The 23705-nt window shown below is 45.0% G+C and overlaps 1 protein-coding gene and 1 non-coding gene across 2 annotated transcripts in view; both read right to left on the bottom strand.

Annotated features, from left to right (window-relative positions):
* LOC126154290 (pseudouridylate synthase RPUSD2-like) overlaps positions 1-23705 on the bottom strand; it is a 580571-nt gene that overhangs the window by 265659 nt on the left and 291207 nt on the right. The gene's annotated exons all lie outside the window — the stretch shown is intronic.
* Positions 12972-13043, bottom strand: Trnat-agu (transfer RNA threonine (anticodon AGU)). The gene has a single exon. It is a non-coding gene; the product is annotated as a tRNA-Thr (tRNA).

The raw sequence follows: 23705 nt of genomic DNA, 5'->3' as shown, positions 1-23705 counted from the left end.
TTCACACAACCGCACACAGAAAATAGCAAGGACTTACGTCGGGTAAGTGTGCAGATCATGACAAATTTCCTGACCACTGTCCCCCCCACATCTGATATAGTTTTCCCGCTGTTTTGTTTAAAAATCCACTACCATCAAGATGGGGTAGTGGTGTAGCACCATCTTGTTGGCAAATGAAGCTCCCATTGTCGGTCTCTGGCTGAGGTATGAGACAGTCGTGCAGCTAGTCCAGATGAGCGTGTCCTTCAAGAAAAAGAGGCCGTAGAGTCTAAACAGTGAGATCTGAAAGAACAGGTTAACTTCTGAGAGTCGTGAGCAAGGATTGTCTGTGCCCCTTCTTCGCATATTCTACACGTTCACTGTATCATTTAAAATATATATTGCTTGATCACTAAAGTTATCACGAAAACCATCGTCTTCATATGCTGTCCATTCGCATAACTAACTCAATGCGATGTCCAATAGGGCTACTTCAACATACGGCAGTCAAAAATTAATTTATTTTTATTTACCGTGAATGCAGCTTCGATGATTACCCTTGTTCACGCACAAATTTCATACCCAAATACGGAACACAGGCAGAAAAACAGCCGCTCGTCGAAATATCAAGCGAGTACGAACTGTCTTATAGAGTGCATGAAAAAACAAAAAAGCGGGTAAAAACCGCTATAGTAACTTGTTTCTTGCGTTTTTAGGGTGCCGTTTGACAAGTGCATAACGAATATGTTACCTTTCTGGCGTATTAAGGCCGGTGCACGTGCCCCATCCTCGAGGTATCTGTGACGTTATCTTTGCCGGCCGCGGTGGTCTAGCGGTTCTGGCGCTGCAGTCCGGAACCGCGGGACTGCTACGGTCGCAGGTTCGAATCCTGCTTCGGGCATGGGTGTGTGTGATGTCCTTAGGTTAGTTAGGTTTAAGTAGTTCTAAGTTCTAGGGGACTTATGACCTAAGATGTTGAGTCCCATAGTGCTCAGAGCCATTTGAACCATTTTTTTGACGTTATCTTTCAACAAGATAACGCAACTTCACATATTTCCCTTGGTGCCCTAAACTACGTCTACACAGAGGGTGTTTGCCTGCTGCCCTGGCCAATTCGTTTCCCAGATCTCTCACCCACTGAAAGCGTGTGGTGATGGACTGCGCCGGCCGCTGTGACCAAGCGGTTCTAGGCGCTTCAGTCCGGGACCGCGCTGCTGCTACGGTCGCAGCTTCGAACCCTGCCTCGGACATGGATGTGTGTGATGTCCTTATGTTAGTCAGGTTTCAGTAGTTCTAAGTCTAGGGGACTGATGACCTCAGACGTTAAGTCCCATAGCGCTCGGAGCCATTTGAACCGTGGACTGCCAGATACTACGATTGATGAACTCTGGCACAGAGTTGAAACAGCACGGAATAACGTACTCTTATGTGTCACTCAAATAGGGTTAGAGCCACGATTTCTGCCAGAGTTGGCAGCTCTGAGTGCTACATTTCTCACTCTGCACACTCTCATATCACCTAAAAATTTAATTACGTGTTCTTCCTACTATACTATACACGCACAAAAAGTGAAATTTCGTTATTTTCTCTTCCGTGGTGTTGCAATTTTAATAGCCAGCTGCATATGCAACAGCGGTCAGGTATTCGGAAGCGAGTGTTGTTAAAATGTAGGTAGAGCAAATTACGTAGCTCACAGTTTCCCGGGACTTGCTTAATATCAGGCGTCACACTGGTTTGTGCCCACGCCAGCGACAGGTGTCGCGAACAACAGCTGGCAGTGCGTCACACGAGGTGGCGGCTCTGAGAATAAACCGCGGCTGGATCTAGCAGGGCTGCCGCTGGCGCCTCAGGGTTGTTGACCCGGCGCGCACGCGCTCCGCAACTCGGACGCTTGTTACCGGGCAAACTTCTTCCCTCTACCATTAATGGCAGCTGGCTACCAACGAAAGGAGTACAATACCTGTTAGTATCACTTTTTCGAGGGAATCCGCTTTATGCATTAGAGATATAGTCGTGTGCCTAAAATTTCAGGATGGAAATATCGTCCTACTATGCGAAACAAAGGACAGGAGCCTGGACATCTCGTCGATGTCAGCGTCAACAGAGATAGAGCAGTTAAGACTCGGGAAAGGAAGTATATAATCGTAGCAGAGACGAATAGGGAATCACTCTAGAGACGATACACGACCGCAAATGGGAAAATCAACTCACCTATGTGACTTTGAAAAAGAGCGGATAGTTATGGTCCGGTGCCTGCGAACGAACAACTCGGAAGCGGCGAAGTTGTTCGCCTGTTTGTGTGCTACTGTCGTCAGAGTCCATCGGTAGTAGTTGAAGGATGGTGAAACCACGAGTAGGCGACAAAGTGTTGCGTAGCCACGCTTTATTAAAGAACGTGGAGGTCGAAGGCTTGGGCGCTCTGTAAAGGAGGACACGCGGCGATCTGTGGCTGATGTGACGACAGAAGACCAGGCTGAGAGTTTGGAGCACATTGTCCAGCGCAGATGGCGCGACAAGCAGACGATCCCTAGGCGTGTGGCCATGTCGACTCTCAGACATTCTCAATAACGATTTCAGTTGGCACAGAATAATCAATTTTAGACCACGGTTCAACAGGAACGTGTCGCCTGCTCGAACACTTCACGTATCTTGTTACATTAGGTCCATCGTCGTCTTTGGATTCGCCATCCAGACAAACTGCTACTCGAAACATGGGCCGCGGCACGGACGCAGGCCGGTGGGGCTGTGTTATGCTATGGGGGACATTCATCTGGGCTTCCGTGAGACCCGTGGTAGCAATCGAAACCACACTGATAGCTGTAAGCGACGTAAACATTACTGTGGGCCAGTTGCGTCCTCTTTCATGGCTGATGTCTTCCTCCAACGCCGATGGCATCTTCCAAGCAGGATAACAGTACGTGTCGCAAGGCAGATTCATGCTACAGCGGTTTGAAGACGTGATAGTGAACCCAGGTTGGCAATCGTGCGCCAGCTCCGCGTCCACAAACCAGCGGCCAATAATTTATGGGAATTGCGTGGTCTGTGCGTAGACATCTGGTGGAACATTCCTACTAAGGATCTGTCGAATCAATGCCTCGGAGAATCACTGCAGCACTGCGCTCCAAAGGTGCACCAGAACGGTACTAACCACGTGGTTATAACGTTCGGTTCATCAGTGTACATGTAACAATCGTCTCCTGAATTCACAGTTTTCTTTGATCGAATTTCGCTCAAGATCTGCCTTTTTCCTATCTGTAATTTCTTGACAAGAATTCTATTCAAAGCAAGATATTTTGCGGCAAATGCGGTCTCATGTCGTATTACTGTGCAGTAATGTCATATCTTGCCATTAACTGACGTTGTCCTATTATTGTAGACATTTTTGGTTGCTTGATATGCTCCATTTTTCTAGTGTATGATGCAAAAGTTTCTTTCTGAGGAGTTTGGCTCTCTCACTCTCCTACATATATAAACTTCTTCGTCCGTTTAGTTTCCCCTTCTTCTACATGTGCTCTGGGTGGTGACTTTATGTTTGCAATAGATTCAGTTTTCTTGAATCATAAAAAATTGCGAAGTCATCAGAAAGATGAAGCACTCAAGTATGAAACTATGTTTCTACGACCAAATATGACTCCACTTTCAACACTTTCGTCATTCACTCCTTTTCGCCGCACGCGAATCACTTTCTCCTCGCCTGAATCCCGACGTGACTTGAAAAGCATCTGAATACTCTCCCATTAACAGTACTTTCTACGTGGTGTCAGGAAGAGTCTAACAGATCATTGCGCTTATTTTCTTATCTAAGCCAAATTCTTTGAGCATTTCGAGAAGAATTGTTCGGTCAACTGAATCATACGCTTTTTTGAAATCTGTGAAGATCAGTACGATTTTCACAGTTCTACGTTTCAGGAAAAAGAGAACACATTTAAGATTCATGATCTGTTCGACACTTGAACGTCCTTTCTTAAATCCCTCTCGGTATTCACCCAGTTGTCGAACCGTTTTCCGCTATAGCCTGAAACGGTCTTTCTTATGAAGATAGTGAATCATCGATGCAGGGGGCCAGCCATATGGAAGTTTCTCAGATGTTGCGGACTACATCAGTAAGTTTAGCAACAGCCTTGTTTCCGGCATTCTTCCACATTTCGGCAATTTCAACTCTTCGCGTGGTGCATTGTTGTCCTTTGATGAATTTACGATCTGTTTAATTTCTTCTGTTGTAGGAAGCAATGAATCTGGATGAATGAGTGTGCGCTGTTTTCGAACTTGAAACTTGATTTTTGAGCCTCACAATTGAAGAAATTGAGGATAAAATCGAAATAATATGCCAGGTATGGAAATATCATTACTGTAGGCAACTCTACCTTCAGAGCCTCTGAAGCGTAGACTTCGGGGATTATACATCCTGAGATATCGTTTGAAAATCTTGTAGAAATCTCTGATCTGTGTTTATTATTGTTGTTCCAAATTTTGTTGTTTCTTTCCGGGCATTAATCGTCTTTTCGTAGTCCGTATATGACAGATAATCGTCTTTCCTGGACCTAGCAATTTCTGTAGGCAGGTATATTCCTACCACCACAGCGTCGGAGAGAAAAAGCCGTATGCGGGATTGCGGGATGGGATGTTTAAGAAGAGCAGCTGGCTACAGAATATCTAACAGGAAAAGGATCATGGAAACAGGTCTGGAAATAGTAGTTAAAAATGTTACGGCAAGCAGTTAAAATAAGCAAACGAGCAGAGATTAAGCTATTCAGACCCATATGCTGTACACGATATTCTCCTCTGTTTATGTACATGTGACGTTATGGCGATAGGAACGGCATCTGATTACAGAAATAAAAGTTCAGAATTGAGGATGAGAAAATACCATATGCTTGCCTTGCAAAAACAATAACAAAGCCACGAAATAGGAGGTGGAGGAGCGAGGTACTGCAACGAAATTTTAACAGGAGTAATTTCTTCGTGCGAAGAATAAATGTGTTACCCTGTGGCAGCACAGGGCGCAGATCCATAGCGAGGCATTAGTGTGCCTCACGGCCGAGATGGTTCTGCTGGCTCACGTGCTGAGGGGAGTGTTTCGTGACCCGATTTATAGTGAATGAATCGGTAAAATCAGGTCCACAGCAACTACTGCAGAGGTTTACAGACACACATTTGCCGAGTAAATTCTGAAGTCTTATCGATGAACCATGAAATTACGTGGACGTTATCTGAGAAACTCGACGAAACTAATCCGAGTTTAAAACAGGGAGACACACCCACACACTGCGCAAACATTCACAAAAGTCGGTCTTGTCCAGGATCAGGAACAAAGAGTGTGGCTAACCGAATGAAAACAGTAGCACTGCACTCAGGAAATTCCAGGTATTCCCAAACACCAGATGATCAACAGTGAAGCGAGCGGTCACGTGTAACGTACACTAATCGTCCAGGTTCGCATATTTTGAGAAATGAAAATCGCTGCTTGACAGACGAATTAGCCTCGTCTCCCTGTGGCTAAGCCATGTTTCCGTAATATCCTTTCTTCCAGGAGTGCTAGTTCTGCAAGTTTCCCAGGAGAGCTTCTGTGAAGTTTGGACGGTAGGAGGCGAGGTACTGGCAGAATTAAAGCTGTGAGGACTGGCCGTGAGTCGTGCTTGGGTAGCTCAGTCGGCAGAGCACTTGCCCGCGAAAGGCAAAGGTCCCGAGTTCGAGTCTCGGTCCGGCACACAGTTTTAATCTGCCAGGAAGTTTAATACCTCCGATTTTTTATGTAAACGCTCTTAAAACTTTTTAAATAAAACAAACGTTACTAACATTCTACATCTTTATTCTTCACATCTACGTATTTGCAGCCATCTGTCGCAAGAGGGCTCCGAATTGTATCGTGTTACATGGTGGTATGTGGCGGTGCCTAAGAAACAGCGGAGTTTGGTTCAAATGGTTCTGAGCACTGTGGGACTTAACTTCTGAGGTCATCAGTCCCTGCGACCGTAGCCGTCGCGCGGTTCCAGACTGTTGCACCTAGAACCGCTCGGCCACTCCGACCGCGGTGCAAGCAGAGGTGAGGCTGTGGCTTCGTCAACAGTTATCCCTTTTATGGTGACGTTATCAACAAATTAGTCTCTCGTCGGGAGAAATGTGTTCATCGCCAGGGTAACTATGTTGAGAAACGAAGGATAAAGATGTATAATGTTAATAAGGTTTGTTTTACTTAAAAAGCTTTAAGAGTTTTCACACAAAAAATCGTAAACATTGCTTTTCAGCATGCCCTCGCACATTCCCACATAGTTTTCGGTGTATCCTCCAGCCATTGGTGCTACCTATTAGTACCATCTATCATGCTTACAAATTTCATGTCAGTTACATCTTTTTAGGACTTCACATCACCAGCACGTCTAGCAACCCACTACACAGGTGATTACCAAATTCTCTTAAATTTATTGTACTTCGTCGAGGAATGTAGACGAACTAAAATGCAAATGTCGTGTGACTAGGGCCTCCCGTAGAGTAGACCATTCGCCGGGTGCAAGTCTTTCGATTTGACGGCACTTCGGCGACTTGCACGTCGATGGGGATGATATGATGATGATTAGGACAACACAACACCCAGTCCCTGAGCGGAGAAAATCTCCGACCCAGCCGGGAATCGAATCCGGGCCCATTTTTTCTTTACTTTTTTTTTCATTTTGTTCGTTGTTGATCGTTGTGTTTGTTCGTTGCGGACGTCACATGCCATCCGTTTAAGTTTGTTGTTGATCCTTTCACTCAGTTTTTATATTGCAGAGGCGAACCAGCTCTCTGACCGAGCACGCTGGGCTACCGTGCCGGCAAGGCCCTTAGGACTGACATTCTGTCGCGGTGACCACTCAGCTACCGAGGGCGGACTGTAGACGAAATGGAAGCGTGCTTCAGTGCTCGTCTTGTAACTGTGGATGCAGGTATGACGCGAAGAGTTTAGAGAAGCATGACCCAGCGAGTTGCTAAGTGTATGGAGAGGCAAGAAGGTGACTTTGTGTGCTCAGAAGACAATATATGTTTTGTTAAGGGCATGTTGTCACTGATAGTGCATCTAAAATATTACATCTGGCAATCCTTAATGAATGTAATATATATGTCTAAAATTAATATATATGTTTAAAATGTCCACATTGATAAGTTTTGTAGTTATTTCTGTTCTATGACACGTAATATATTTTAACTCATTAATACTTTTAATGATTATTTCTGTCATGTCTGGCCATTAATTTTTACGTTCAACGTCATCATTTACGAAAATGCGTATGCTACCGCATTGTTCCATAGATTAAAATTAGAAAATAAAAAAAGTTGCACCCTACCCAGTGTCCAACTCCCGAACTCGAGTATTTTAATGCAAAACTCTACCTACTGCACCGAGCAGCACAGTTAGACAGTGCTGAAAGAAGATACTCGTCGTACGCGTGATTACACTGTTGCCAAACTGTCGTTCTTTGACGTACATTTTCTACCGAAAATATGCACGGGACGAAATTTTGTTGCAGATCTTTTTGTACTGTTAGTATGCAAGGAATCGCGCTGTGGCGTCCGAGTCTGAGAATTTTTGTTCAGACTGTATACTGCTCGTGATTTCCCTAGGGATGTCCATACAGTTTTTTCAACGGGACATTGGAACTTTCTTGATCCATTTTCCACCAACCCACGTACTGCTCGTCTCGAACGACTTCGACGTAGACGAGAATGTTAAACGTAACTTCCTTCCTCTCATTCTTTTTTTACTTTTAATTTCCAACTTACGAGAAGTTAATACGATATTACTGCTGAATCAGGCACAACGCAGGGAATTGAAGTTCAACTTACCACTAACTATATCTAAGCATGAAAATTATAACAGGGGAAATATCGAAATAAGCCTCGTATTAAATAACAAACACAATTTTTGCAGTGCGAAGAGAAATCGCGTTATGATAACGAGGTCATCGCAGAAATGGACAATGGCTGCGCGCTCAGGAGCGGAATCTAATTTCCGAGAGTTAATAAGCTGCGCGCTGCAATTACAGGACAGGCGGCGCGGCGCTGCGTTACCCGAAGATACGCTGACTGTTTTTAACAACACCAGGAGAACAAGTATTACATTCTATTCGGAATTTCTGATGGTCACAGTAGAAAACAGACGGCCCGGGCAACACCCTTATTTGGCTTTTCAATGCTGTCGGTTTTTGTGAAGGGCTCTGTTAGACGTCTAGTACACTGCTAGCCACTGAAACGAAGATGATATGCAACAAATGCTTAACTGGCACCCTCTGCACTACTTGCATGGATGTGAAAATGATTAGGATTTCAGTACAATTGTATAAAATAAGTACGTTTAAGACATCTACATCTTTATGTAAAAAAAATCAGCCTGACTATGTTTGTGCTCGCAAAACTCGAAAAGTAGTTAGTCGATTGAATTGAAATATTGACACAAGTTTCATTCGAATACGTGCGTGGTTTTGTATACTATTTTCAAATACATATAATATATAAATAAATATGTTATATATAAAGGGGAGGGGCCGGCCGCGGTGGCCGAGCGGTTCTAGGCGCTTCAGTCCGGAACCGCGTTACTGCTACGGTCGCAGATTCGAATCCTGCCTCGGGCATGGATGTGTGTGTGATGTCCTTAGGTTAGTTTAGGTTAGTTAGGTTTAATTAGTTCTAAGTTCTAGGCGACTGATGACCTCAGAAGTTTAGTCGCATAGTGCTCAGAGCCATATAAAGGGGAAAAGTTGTTACTCAAAAAGTACTTGACCAATTTAATTTAAATTCTTACACATTAATTTAATAAACGTTTGGACGAATGTAAGCCATATATTTTACACATAATATACCTAAAATATGTAACAGCGAAATGTTGTTAGCATAAATCTCGAAACGTTCATTACCGATTCACTTTTTGAAACAACAATAAACAAGGTTCAAGTTCGAAGAGGAGGGGAGGGGGAGATGAGATGGGCAGAGGGGTGGGAGGAAAATACAATGAGAGCGGAAAGGAGGACATGGAGAGAGTGGGGGGAGGAGAAGATGGACAGAGAAAGGAGGAATGAAGAGGAGATGAAGAAAGAGAGGGGGAGGAGGGGATGGACAGAGACAGGCGGGAGAAGGAAATTAGGACGTGCTTCCTCTTTTCCTTCTTTTCCATTTAAACAGACTGAGCCATAGGAACACGTGGCCAGGTACAACTTGTTTGATATACAAAAAAAGATAACGCAGTGGATTTCTCAACCAGAAATCGTGTTTGAATGTTGATTCTATGTGAGAAATCGTATTACGCCTCGTGTAAGAATGACAATCGTCTAACTGCGCGCATCGAAATTAGACAGTGGCAAGATCGTGGGCTATCGAAACTGGGTTCTGCGAGATTTCTGTTCGTATCGGTCTGGATCCAACGACTGTCATACGAATATGAAATCGAAGGGTCGGGAGGGCCACATTCAATACCATGCAGGTTCTCAGTGGCCCCATACAACTAGCGCCCGAGAGGTCAGACTTATTGTTCGCTCGGCCATGCAGGATCGTACAGCCACGTCAGTATCACGAGTCAGGAAACGGGCTCGTCTGCGGCTAGACGAGTATCCACACGGACACTGCGACGACGTCTGGAACACCGGGAACTTTCAGCACGGCGACCATTGTTGCAGCTTCCCTTGACGCAGCACCAGCGAGAAGCGCGCTGACAGCCAAGTGCCCAACAAAATTACAGGAGTGCCATCGCACCGTCTTCTCAGTCACGTTCGGCGTACAGCATCACGATGAACGTATCCGTGTCTGGGCGGCTCCGAGAAGAACGAACGTCATCAGATTACATTCGTCTTCGTCGGAGTGGTCCAGCACCTGGCATGATGGTAGGAGGTGCCACTGGGTACACAAGACGATAAGCTCTGTTTCGAGTAGCCGGTAATTTGCACAGCATATGCCTGGCGTAGTAAGCCAGATGGCTCCGTCCTATATTCGTGTTCTCGGTGGCGTTACCTTCCAACAAGATAACGCGAGACCTTATACTGCCCGTGCTCTACTACTGGCCTACCTCAATACAGACAGTGTGTGACTGCTGCCCTGTCCAGTACGTTCTCCAGATGTCTCACCCAGTGAAAACATATGCTCAAGGGGTGCCAGATACTATGGTAGATGATAGAGCAGAGTTAAAACAGAGTGGTATGACGTACCCGTACGTCATCCAAGATCAGATTTACTCAATGCCCCGCCACCTGCAGTCAGAGGTGGCAGTTTAGAGTGCTAAATTTCCCATCAAAATGGTTCAAATGGCTCTGAACACTATCGGACTTGAAATCTGAGGTCATCAGTCCCCTAGAACTTAGAACTACTTAAACCTAACTAACCTAAGGACATCACACACATCCATGCCCGAGGCAGGATTCGAACCTGCGATCTTAGCAGCAGCGCGGTTCCGGACTGAAGAGCCTAGAACCGCTCGGCCACAGCAGCTGGAAAATTTCGCATCCTGTACACCCCTCGGTCACTTCCGAATTTTATTACATATTCTTCATACTATACTGTACATGCACAATAAGTAAAATTTCGGTATTTGCTATCCTTCCTGATGATGCAATTTTAATGGCTATAAAGGTGGGGATTGGCAGTGAAAAGGTTCAAGAGCGGGAGTAGTCAAGCTTCTTTATCTACTCCCCACTTGTGTACTCTGGGCTTCTGGGTGCCGTTCCAAAAGGCGATAGAATCAGTTGGCGCATTGGTTCAGAATTAAAATAATGGACTTGCTTTCCGAATTATTTCGAGTGAGCAGGAGTTAAATTCTCGTCCAGTCATCCAAGTTTCATTTTTGTTTCCTCTTTTCCAGACACTACTAAAAGCGATTGCTGGAGTAGTCAATTTCTGTCCCATTGCTGTCCAGTCATGGCTACAGCCTAGTCTCTAATCACCCTGTCGACGGCCGGACGTTAACCTCAAAGTTCCTTATTACTTTTTTCCATACGGCGGGGCGTCTGGCGCCGTCTCAAATATTGCATTTCCCCCCACTGGACTACAGCAAGGTATCAAACGTAAAACCTAACTCTCCTCTGGAAGCCTTTATGATTTTGAATATCTGGCAAATTTAATGACCTTAATTCATCTCCAGTAAATGGTCTGCCGACGTGGAATCGCAAACGAAATCAGAGAGATGCTGTTTCAAGTCCGATATACTTTGAGTAATTTCATCTCTTAGATAACAATGTCTTGTACCGCGGTAGGGCGACAGCGCTCGTAATTGCAAGATCGTCTTAAATTTAACGGCTAACTCGGAAATCTAAGGCAATTCTCGCAATGACAGCTCAAAAATATGCTTTGAAACTGCAAACTCCATTCATTCAGTAGAAGGCTCGCTCGGAAAAACTGCCTTCGATACTATTTGTTCGAACAGATGGGAAGGAAGCAAACGGCTTCCAGCGCCTTAAAAAATCTTGGAGACTGCAATCATTAGAAATGTAACAATACAAGCGACGTAAAGAGTGGGAACAGGTATAGAAAACTTACCGTTTTTAATGGCTGCCAAATATAAATGAGACGCTTCTCTGCAGTCACTGGACTAGATATTTAGTTTTTTTCTCGTACCGTTCACAATGGCGTGATAAAAATATCTTTAAATCAGTAATTACCTAGCGATACATTAAGCAACATTTATATCGATATACCAGACTGCATGGAAAAGCAAATGACTTTTTTACACGAATGGCAGAGCACATTGACCTTTACCGCGAACAGACAGATATGTAAAAAAACTCAGAAGCGTCGGGAAATCAGTTTGAATGTAGCTGTGAACAGGAACTCGTTTAATTTGTTATAAAAGTCTACCGGTAGAGTGCAAAACAAACATTGGTACCACTGCTCTTAGTAATGTTTCAGCCTCTCAGTGACGAAGTTGTCGTTTTCATGCCTATGCGTCTTAACGACGAAAAAATATTCATCTGACTTCCAAGCATTCTGGCAACTCGAAAGACAAGTCTCGTAAATGATGACTGCAAGAAAAGGGCGTTGAGTAAACGTAATATTTCAACAAGCTTCAGTTCAAAATTTTAATTTCTACCAAAATATGTTACAGTCAATAATATTTATTTCTTACCAATTTCGCCACGGATTAAGAATTATTTCTGTCCAACTATAAACACGTCGTCTTTAATACCTCACAGAATTTCGGTGATGTTGCGTTCAGACCCTGTCATGGGGCAAACGAGCAATGTTAGTTAATGAGCGGACACACAGCTGTTCAACTCAGATCAGGTTACCTATTACACATCGAGGACCATTATCAGGGACCGGTTAGCATGAACTCAGGCTAACTCTAATGATCGCACACATGCTGTTAATAGTAATACTGTCCTCAATGGATCAAGCATCACAAAAATTTGACAATACCTGACTGGAGTCGCGTAGTGTGGTGTGGTGGGCCAGTCACGATTTTGCCTCTTTCGAAATAATGTAAGGAAGCGAGTGCACCGACGGTTCAGTGAAGTGTTCAACACGCACTGTTCACAGAGTGTCTTCCACTCCGGAGGCGGCCCTGTGCTGTTTTCGGCTTGTTTTTCGTACCTTAACTTAGGCTTACTCATTAAGGTTACCGTAAACATAGGCAGGATAATTATTTCCACATTTTCGGTGATCAAGTGTTCTCGTTCTTGATAACGAATATGCTCCGAAAACTCCCATCTTCCAAGACGACAGGGGCGTTGTTCACAGAGCTGCACGCAGTTTCTGGTTTGACAAACACTCATGTACCCTATCGCACCCCAACGTATCTGGTAAATCAGCCGATATTACTCTCATACGAAATGTCTGGGACTATCTGGAACAGCGGGTGATGTAGCAATAATTATCCCCGCAATTTGGAAGATATGCACGATCTAACAATCAATGTGTTGCTTCAACTGGGTGTAGTTTACCTGAAGAAATCAAATAAAACTATATAGTTACAGAGAGAGACCTTTCCAGCTTCCAAACTTGTATTTATCACGCAGACTGAAGTGACGAATGAAAATTTGTACCAAAGGTAGGATTCGAACCCAGGTCTCCTGCTCACTAGACAGATGCACTAACCACTACGCCACCCTGGCATAGTGACTTTTCACAGCTGCGCGGACTACCCTAGCATGGGTTCTTCCTCAGTCCAAATTCTCATTCATGCCTCAGCCTACCAGATATCCCCTCTCAACTCGAACGGCATTGCAGAGGCTCTCCAGTTATACTGGAATAGCACCTCAGCATCGAACGAAACGGGGGAGGCGTGCTAGGATAGTCCTTGCTGTTGTGTGAAGCCACTGTGCCAGAATGACGAAATGTTTAGCGCATCTGCCTAATGAGGAGGACTTGGATTAGAATCCCTGTCTTGGTACAAATTTTCATTCGTCGCTGCATACATACATTATAGATGTTTGAGACTTGTTAAGGTCTCTGGGGCCAAATAGCACCTATGTCTGAGTTTCAGCAGGATCTCCCGTATCTGAATGGATTTTGTGTTGAGGAGGGAGGCGTGCAAGGGCAGTCCACGAAGTTGTGCAAAGAAACTGCGCCAGATTGGCGTAGTGGTTAGCTCATTTGCCTACAGAGGAGGAGACTCAAGTTCAAATCCCGGCCTTAGTACAAATTTTCACACGTCGCTTCAGTCTGCCCATATACCTGAAGAAACTTGAAGTAGGCTTGTTAACATTTGTGCCAATGTGTCGATTAGGAAAAAAGGAAGCGGAGGGAGAGAGGGGGAGGGAGGAGGAGACGAAGAGGGAGGGAGGGAGGGAGGGAGGGAGGGAGAGATGGAAGAGTGGATCCACACGTTACATTCAACGGGGAGACAACGCAACGACAGGGTGCAGAAAGTAGCACAGCCCCGTGGCGCCAGGTCGCAATCGGCTGCCAGCTACGAACGTCTCGAGCCATTTTCCGAAGAGCAGCGCGGGGGCGGCGACGGAGGGGCAAGGCGACGACTTGCGGGCTATTAATGCGTCCGCCCATCAATAGTGCACGGCCATTAGTCGAGATTAGATCGTTAATAGCTAACGAGGGCGCCGCCGCTGGCACCGCCGCCGACAACTCTCCCGGGCTGCGCTGCGCAGCTCCTGGCTGGCTTGCTAGCGTCGCGACTCGCCGCCTGTGCCCGGCAACAAGTGATGCGCCCTCGGGACCGCCACTCCAAGCTCCACGCACGCCACCAACCGCACTTTAACGCACGTTGTTTCCTAAGCAACCAGGATACAGAAACGGAGAAACGAAAAGGAAATCCGATGCAAACCTCCACGTGCTCAGACTCCATCATAACTATAGGACATATGTCATTATTTATTTATCGTAGAGCATATGTAGAATGTAGAGCGAAATACATTACGCTTTGAAAAAAGTGAAACATCAACACCGAGAGAGGTGATCACAATGAAACTCATTCCTCCCATTAACGACATAATACGACACAAACGATCACATTACAGGCCTGTACACTCACTGCGAGCGTGGCATTCAGTACGGAGTAGCGCCACCAACTGCTGCAGCCAGAGCCACTAGACTTTGTGGCACGAAATCAATGAGCATCTGAATATACTACTGGGGAATGCTTTGCCACGCGGCTCGTAGGCATCAACTGTGGTTGCAGGAGGTCCTGAACGGACATCTTGCTGACCGATCATATACCAGACACGTTAGATGGGCGACGTGTCAGGAGAAGGGGAAGGCCAGGGAAGCAGTGTTACCCAGTTATTCTCTGAAGAAGGTTTGCACATTCCTCGCCACATGCGGCCAGGCATTGTCCTGCTGAAAACCGGTGTGCGGAAAGGCCTGCAGGAGGGGCAGTACATCAGGCTGCAAAACCTCCCTGATGTAGTGGTATCTGTTCACACGGAGGTGGGCGTTGGTGATGTGTTCGCATCTTATATAGTCAATGGCGCCCAAAACCATAACACTTGGCGTTTGTCCGCTATGCAGCTCAACAATACAGCCTGCTCGATTGCGTTCACCACGGTGGCGTCGAACGCATATGCCGCCGCCGCTGCACGACAAGTTGAAGCGGTACTCGTCCGAAACCACCACATTTTGCCATTCAGCAAGCCAGTGTCGGCGTTCATGTGCCCACTGGTCTGCGGCGTCGGTGGGTTCTCATCAATGGAAGCCGACGCAATGGCATGCGTGTCGCCAGTCCATCCCGCAGAAGCGTCGAATAATCGACGCAGACGTGCACACCTGTTGCAGTGCTCCACCGTCGCGCCTGTGGATGAGGCCGTTCTGTTCGTTACGGCCAAGCGGACAAGATGACTGCCATCTCGTGCTGTGGCCGCACTGCCGACGCTGTGTAAGCTTCTCTCCTCTCCACTGGTTTCCCACGCGCCTCACTGTTGAAGCAGCATGCCTTGCAAGAGCTGCAGTGTCACATGCCGATATTCCACCTAGCGTATTGACACTTGGTAACATGTTTCCACTTCGTATAACGGCTCTGCACCGATTGAGAGTTGCGTAATACTGACCTGTCACGCAACAGAGGGCTACGTGCACTGCCATTTAAACCACTTAGTGTAGTTCCGCAATTCTACGCTCTCTCTTATGGTGGCGTGTTGCAACCATTGGTTCTGAGTGTTTCACTTTTCACAAACAGTAGTGAATACACACAGTGTAAAAAAGCTACGCATACAAAAGCTTGGAGTGTTTAGAGGAGATAAAAAGAAACAGTTTCAGAGGACGGTGTTCACACTGCTGTGCGATGAATATTGTTCTGGAGGTGTTGCTGACCTCCTATGGATTTCTTTTCGTGGGGGAGATGAAGGGTTTGGCGTGACAGCAATAGACGCTCCAGAGGAACTCGTTGCACCTTTGGTTAAAACTACAGCTATTAATCGTTAAACATCCGGTTGTTTTGCTCGTATTAGGCAATCATTAGCACGCAGATGCCAGTTGTGCATTAATGTAAACGCGCGACATTTTCACCGCCATCTTTAAAACAATACTGATCACATGGCAGTTTGGGCATCGTTTCTAAACACGACTGGCGCCAAAACCTTCATGGATCACTAACGGGGGAACAGTGCACCTCTAACATCTTGGTCACATAAAAAAGTGTTTCTATCTTCTCTAAATACTCTAAGAATCTGTAAACATAGCTTTTAATACTCTGTATAATATAAAACGTAACAAACGAATGTAGGAATTTGTGTGATATGTCGACACAGGAGTCGCCAGGAAAGCCGGTTAGGGCTGCGACGTCGATATCTAGCTGGTTCAGAATTATTCTGTTATCCATGGTTTTTTTGTACTCCTCCTCGAGAGTGACCGAGCGGGACAGGACAGTGGTTAGCATACTGGACTCGCATTCGTGAGAACGACGGTTCAGACCAGTGCCCGTCCATCCTAATTTAGGTTTTTCGCGATATTCCCGAATCGCTTAAGGCAAATGCCGGAATGGTTTCTTCGACAGCGCAAGGCCGCTCTCCTTCTCTGTCCTTCGGTCATCCGAGCTTGTGTTTCGTCTGTAACGTCGTCGTTGTCGACGTGATATTAAATGCTAATCTGCTCCTCTTCCTTCTCGGGATCACGTATACGCCGTAGTACAGACCAGTACTATACCATATTCCACCACCTCAACTGTGACGCATAAATGCTCTCAGGAAGAATAAGAAAGGATCGCGAATAACATAAATCTACGAGTCCATAAAGATATTTGTGGCGCCAACTATAGCCGACTCCAGCTGGCCAACAACAAAAACACCGAGAATCGCTGTAGAAGATGAGTTCAGCTTTACTAACGCATGGAATCGACAATTCTCGACAACAATATAATAATATATACAACGAAAAAACAGCCAAAGATGCAAACTTCGGTTTTATTTACTTGATGACTAGTTTCGGGACGGGACCCATATTCATATCATCCAGATAGCCAACATGGTATTTCCCGCAATATAAGAATCATGCCAAGATAGCAAACATATACGTGTATAACAAAGAGCAAATGAACAACTAAAGAGCGTACAGATATCTGACATGGTTCTTATGTTTTGGGAAACATCATTTTGAGTATCTGGATGCGCTGAAAATGAATCCCGACCTGAAACTAATCATCAAGGAAATAAAAGTGAAATTTTCAGCTTGTTGCTTTTCCGTTGTATTGTTTAACACAAGTTGCTGTTCTGCAAATACTCGAAGTTCGCATAAACATAAAAACCTCTGGGTTTTGATCCGCTACGCAAAACATGGGCATACGTTAATAACTCAGTATTCAAAGTAGACAACAGAGCCTAAAGCATATCGTGTAACGCAGAACACACACGCAGTTTGTGGCATACTGATGTTTTCTGCTTGTGCCCTGTATGGAAGTGCAGTAATTGTTGAACGTACCAGTATGAGACAAATCTGAAAAGAGCAGAGAAGTACGTTGGTATGGACCTCTTCTTATGCTTCAAACTACCTTCGTTGGGCGACAACGAGAAGTGGTTACTGAATTTTTATGTAGAAAGTTTATTCGGTATCAGTTCAGAAGATTGGGAATAATGTGGTGCAGATTTCTGGCGGCATTTTGTTCTTTAGGTACAGAATGCGAACCTTGCAAGTAAAAAGGTTCGAATTTCACGTCTCATTGATGATGAAATGACGGAATATTAACTCAGTCGGAGAGCAGAGCTGATTGAGATGGGGTGTAGTCTGGTTAAGGAATTATCCTGGCACTCACATAACGTGACTTATTGTAGTTTCTAGTAAGCCAAATCTGGACGACAGGTTCAATTTTCACAGCTTCTGAGAACAGTCACTACGTCAACCGTATCAATGGTTCCATGCCTCCCAGCAATCAAGAGAATTTATCAAAATACACTAAGTATAACTCAGTTTGAAAGCTATGAATTAGTATTGTATTAATCACAGCACAAAAGCCAAAATACTGTGTCAGTTCATAGTACAGAATATAAAAAAAAATTGGAGAAAAGAAAAGTGAACCTGACCGGCTTGTCTCTTAGACTCTCCCAATACGGTATCACAATTTTAATACTGGAAAGCATTGCGCTGCAGCAGTGTCATGTGGCAAACCTGAATGTACACAAGAGTTTCCGGAGGAATACTAAATATTTCAGAAGGATATTTCCACTTAAAAAAGGTCACACAGGCCTGAATTTTGATTGCATATTGAGTCACTGCTGTTTGACTACTATGCATAAAAGAAATCTCGCAAAAATTATCAAGAGTACAGAATAATTTATGGTTACAAGTTATTGAAAAACACGCGAATGCTTTGCAACAGCTGAAATTAAATTTCCATGAACCGTTCCACCGACTTTTACACAGTTTTGAGCTCTCTCCGCAACGTCGCGTGCATTTCTTTAACGGCGCTTTCATGTTTTATGTTTTATTTTTATTTATTTTCCAGGACTGGCGTGTCCCCAAAACTACTGAATTGGATTTTCATATATTCCCTTAGATACTAATCTAATTTTGTAAGGCCCGGCGAGTTTATGGCGGATGAACATGACTGGTAAGACAGACGTTTCGCTTAGAGATATGATCTGACTATTTAGGAAAAAGGGACCAGTGGTTTCCGATGTCCAATTACAGAATAATTGCATTTTGTTTGGACACGGCCAGTTCGATTATCAGGCATGAGGCCAATGGAATTCTTATTGTGCAGGTATGTGAAGAGCCTAGTTTACGAGACTCCGGTCGATATTCACTTACCGCGCGGGATTAGCCGAGCGGTCTTAGGAGCTGCAGTCATGGGCTGTGCGGCTGATCCCGGCGGAGGTTCGAGTCCTCCCTCGGGCATGGGTGTGTGTCTGTTTGTCCTTAGGATAATTTAGGTTAAGTAGTGTGTAAGCTTAGGGACTGCTGACCTTAGCAGTTAAGTCCCGTAAGATTTCACACACATTTGAACATTTTTGATATTCACTTGGACCTAATTGTAGACTTGTAGCAGTTGCAGAAGTATTACGTCTGTCGATGAGGTGTCGCCATAACACGGTGGTGCACATTTTGAACAACACCGGTATGCGAACAGTTCTACCTTTGATGTGCACATGATTAAAGTGTACATATTTCGTCCGAGGTTGTTGCATCACTCTATGTTTCGTGTTGTGCTTTTTGGTGATTGTACAGTACAAGATTTTTCGCTGCCGTGAGGGTATTTACACGAAACAAACGTTATTGGGTTAATAAATCACAATTACATTATTACTCTCCAACAAATAACGAGAGACCACGGGTCCCTTATATGAAAATACTCAGAAAATATCACTGAATAGTCTCCGAAATTTTGTCCGTGGAGTTCAAAAAAATGGCTCTGAGCACTATGGGACTTAACATCTGTGGTCATCAGTCCCCTAGAACTTAGAACTACTTAAACCTAACTAACCTAAGGACATCACACACATCCATGCCCGAGGCAGGATTCAAACCTGCGACCGTAGCGGTCACGCGGTTCCAAACTGAAGCGCCTAGAACCGCACGGCCACACCGGCCGGCCCCCGTGGAGTTCAGATTCACTCTGCAATTACGTGGTGGGGCGCTTGTGCTTCCTTGTGCAGTATCATCGTCAGTTTTTTTTTTATACTGCCAGGTTCTTTGCGTCTCCATTTACGGCAGCGCATTGGTTCCATCTTAATGCTGCTGTATCTGCTGCCGTCCAGCCCATCATGCAGAATATGAAGTCTCCTTTTCTCTCGCTTCCTCTTCGCTTCCACATAGCTTTCCAAGACTGTTTTTATATAGTCTTCTTCTTCTTTCTCCTTAATATATGTCGTATCCAGTTTCTCTTCCTTATTTTTACTAAACTGCAACATGCCGCATGTGTTAGGTATCCCTGGAAGGAGTCCATGATGTCTTCATTGAGGAACGAACTGTCAGCAAACATTTAGGGCCACCACGTTCGCCGGATCTCACATCATGTGATTTCTGCTGTGGGGACACTTGAAGAGCAACGTCTATGAAACAAATCCACACACACTACAGGAGTTGCCGCCGTCGATATCCAAAATTTACGGCGGGTGTATCTGAATATGTTTTAACGTGCACAGCTGTGTACTCATGTTGCAGGGGGCCACTTTATTTTAACCGCAAATAAATGGTAAATTCATTTCAGCTCCTAGTTCTGTGATTTCACTGGATATCCTTTGTAGTTACACGGGCTTCTTTTATCTGGGCCACCCATTAGTTGGAATCTTATCCCAAGCCGCACTGTCGAATGCCTTTTCCTGATGTATAATACACAGGTACACTCAATAAACCTCTCTCCCAAAAGTGCGAAGAGAGCTATCGCACCGCTCGCTCCTGTCGCTCGTGGGAGACAAAGTGGGTCAGTAGCAGTGGACGGCTGGTGGCGAGAGATGCAGCCGGCTTTTAACCCGGCGAGCTGAGTGGGCCCTAATGCGGGGAATCAACAGCGGCTGTGCTGCGACATCGCCTCCTCATTGATCTCGCGCCGCGGCTCACAAAGCGGCGTGGGCGGCGGCGCGCCATTCACGTCGCTCAAACTCGCCGCGCTAAGATTGGCTCCGAGATGGAGTGCCGCCGGCGCCGGCGCCGCCTCGCTCTTCATTTCTCTCCAGACCCGCGCTCTGGCAGGTGGCAGAACAAAATCCCGCGCCTGCCCTGCAGCGACGACGTTTTAAAAGCCTAAATACCTTCTGCCGCCTTCCGCAATTTTATTCCAGAAATGGAAGCACTGCAGCATTATTCATAGCGTTCGAAATCCGAAAGAACGGAAAAAACGAAATACACATCCATCTCGAAAGTCTGAACAAAATTCAAGGGCAACAAAAATCTGCCACAGGCTCTCAATAGCATCCATCTTAATTGACTCTAATGTGAAAATACGGGAAGAATGTCTCCTCTCTCCCTCTTCCTTCTCCTCCTCAAAAAAATGGTTCCAATGGCTCTGAGCACTATGGGACTTAACATCTGAGGTCATCAGTCCCCTAGAACTTAGAACTACTTAAACCTAACTAACCTAAGGACATCACACACATCCATGCGCGAGGCAGGATTCGAACCTGCGACCGTAGCAGTCGCGGGGTTCCTGACTGAAGCGCCTAGAACCGCACGGCCACCGCGGCCGGCTCCTCCTCCTCCACTCCCCCCCCCCACCCCCCCATTCTCTCTTTCTCTCGCTCGCTCCTGAAAATATTCCTGTTCTACTGCAGCGACCGAAAGGATTCCATGCGCCATCGTTCGCATCGCCTGCGATAGATAGCGATGTAGGTACATTGCGCATGTCAGCAACTTTACTCTTGCGTACACACAAATAAATGCAATACACACCGCCTCAGAATTAAATTAAATGTAATTCCCAACCGCCGGTTCTTATTAATGTTTTCGTATATGAAAAGTCGCTTACACTACAATGGATCATACTAGGACACACCGCTCTAGGCAGAGAATGAAAAGTATACAAGGAATTTACTTCATAAGTAGCGCTAATCATCGACTTTAGTTTTCTTCGCAGTTAAACAGATATTCAGACATGAATGAAGCCTTCATACTTGTGTCCCGGACGCACTGTACCAAAAATACGTTAAATATTTCACCAATTCCATGTTTTGACTGAGATTTTTTGGAGGTTCCTCCAAGGGATGTAAAGCAGGAATGTCCAACCCGCGGTGCGCGGGCTGTATGCGGCCCAAAGCAAGTATCAAAGTGGTCCAAGACGTGAGCATCCATCACACGGCTGCTAAAAAATAAAAATAAAAAATAAAAATCCATAAAATTCCTCTCATTTTTTCCACAGTTGTTATTGTTTGTAGTATTAAGTGTATTATGTGTGGACCATGAATCCTCGTCTTCTTCCAATGTGGTCCAGGTAAGCTAAAAGGCTGGCCAACCTGGCATAAAGAAAATGCCGAACTGGAAATACGACCCAAATATTCCCAACTGAGTCTCCCTTCGCCCTATTACCAGCTTATCTGGTATTTGCCGCAAAAAACTGGAATATACAGTAGGATGCATCTCGAACAGAAACAAACACACTTTTTAAAACAACATTAAAAATTTACGAAGGAAATAGAATCGTCACGTTGTCTGAGGCACGCTGCAGTTCACCACGAGCAAGCTTTATCACCGGCGGAGCCAAGAGTTCAGAATTCCTCGACACTGACAGCCAGGACTCTTGTCTTCACCAGTTCTCGATCAGAGGCCATCATCTACGCAGGTCGAAAGTCGCGTTAGCGGCAGTTGGAACGGATCTGCCACCAGTCTGGAATCTACTGCCCACGAGTAAACAGCCCAGGAGGTTACGGACCACCACAGCCTTGCAGCGACGTGGTAACTGACTTTGTTTCTGGGCGGCTGTTTACTTTTGGAAGTGACTTTTGGAACTTACGGGATCTAGTTCTCAGCCTGGATAGGTTCATAGGTGTTTAACTGGATGCACGTTTGTGTTAGTGTTGCAATAAACACAGGTTCATGTACTTATACTAATTATATGTGAGTAGTGGTGTTGCAAAACACCTACAACAACAACAATTAATATTATCAGTGCCGTCGCTATTACTGGTAATCTGTAAATGAATGTTTATACCGTTACAATGGGAGGAACCTTACTTTCCTGATTAAAAACACGTAATAAAATAGCCATTCGGTACTATGTTAATTTAAAAGCAGAAAAGAACAAATACTTCTGGCAACATCACGAAATGGCGTTACAGTAGGTACAGAGAAAGGTGTTATTAACAAACAGAGAGAATAGACAGAAGCATAACTAATAGCAAGATATACAAGAAATAATATGAATGTGGTATTGTAAAATATATTCGATGAATTGACTGGCGTTTAGGACGACAGACAGCTGGAGGAGTACTGTGTGTTTTTGTTTAGGCCAGTCCCCGAGAGATTTCGTATAAACGTTTTATGCACGACTGTTGTGCATGATAAAGTGGCAGGCGGGGGAGGGGTTTCAAGATTACCAGTTTCTACGGAGCATTTTTAGAGAACGCCGAGAGCGTACGTTTTCTATTTAATTCACAATATGTGCTCTGTATGTTTCTGCTGAGTGGAACAGCAAAATGTCGGAGGAAAGCAATTTGCTAATTTTGCCATGACAGTTATGTCTGGTCTATTGCGTTCGACTGATTTGAGGCTATACGGACAGCGTAGAGCAGAAAACATGCTGCCTTAAGGCTAGAGGGTGCTTTCTATTTGCAGTACGGCATATTAATGTTTGTCTTCCATCAGTGTTGTTAATGTATTGTTATTCAGTCGTATATTTTAAACTAGATTTTTTTTTATTAATGTGTATTATGTAAGACGTCCTTAGGAAAATTCTTTCTTCTGACTGACTCAGGAGGTCAGTTCTATGAGAACTGGAGGGTAAGTATTTTGCGAGGGCTGAATTAAGCAAGTGACGTACAAAGTGCACTTCATGTTAAGAGGTGAAATATGAATTTAGAAATAAACTGTCTACAGTAATACACTCCTGGAAATTGAAATAAGAATACCGTGAATTCATTGTCCCAGGAAGGGGAAACTTTATTGACACATTCCTGGGGTCAGATACATCACATGATCACACTGACAGAACCACAGGCACATAGACACAGGCAACAGAGCATGCACAATGTCGGCACTAGTACAGTGTATATCCACCTTTCGCAGCAATGCAAGCTGCTATTCTCCCATGGAGACGATCGTAGAGATGCTGGATGTAGTCCTGTGGAACGGCTTGCCATGCCATTTCCACCTGGCGCCTCAGTTGGACCAGCGTTCGTGCTGGACGTGCAGACCGCGTGAGACGACGCTTCATCCAGTCCCAAACATGCTCAATGGGGGACAGA

Source organism: Schistocerca cancellata, chromosome 2 (assembly GCF_023864275.1).
Source record: "Schistocerca cancellata isolate TAMUIC-IGC-003103 chromosome 2, iqSchCanc2.1, whole genome shotgun sequence".
In the NCBI taxonomy this organism is placed as follows: Eukaryota; Metazoa; Arthropoda; class Insecta; order Orthoptera; family Acrididae; genus Schistocerca; species Schistocerca cancellata.
The sequence above is the reverse complement of the archived record's forward strand: the minus strand, read 5'-3'. Positions and strand labels throughout refer to the sequence as shown.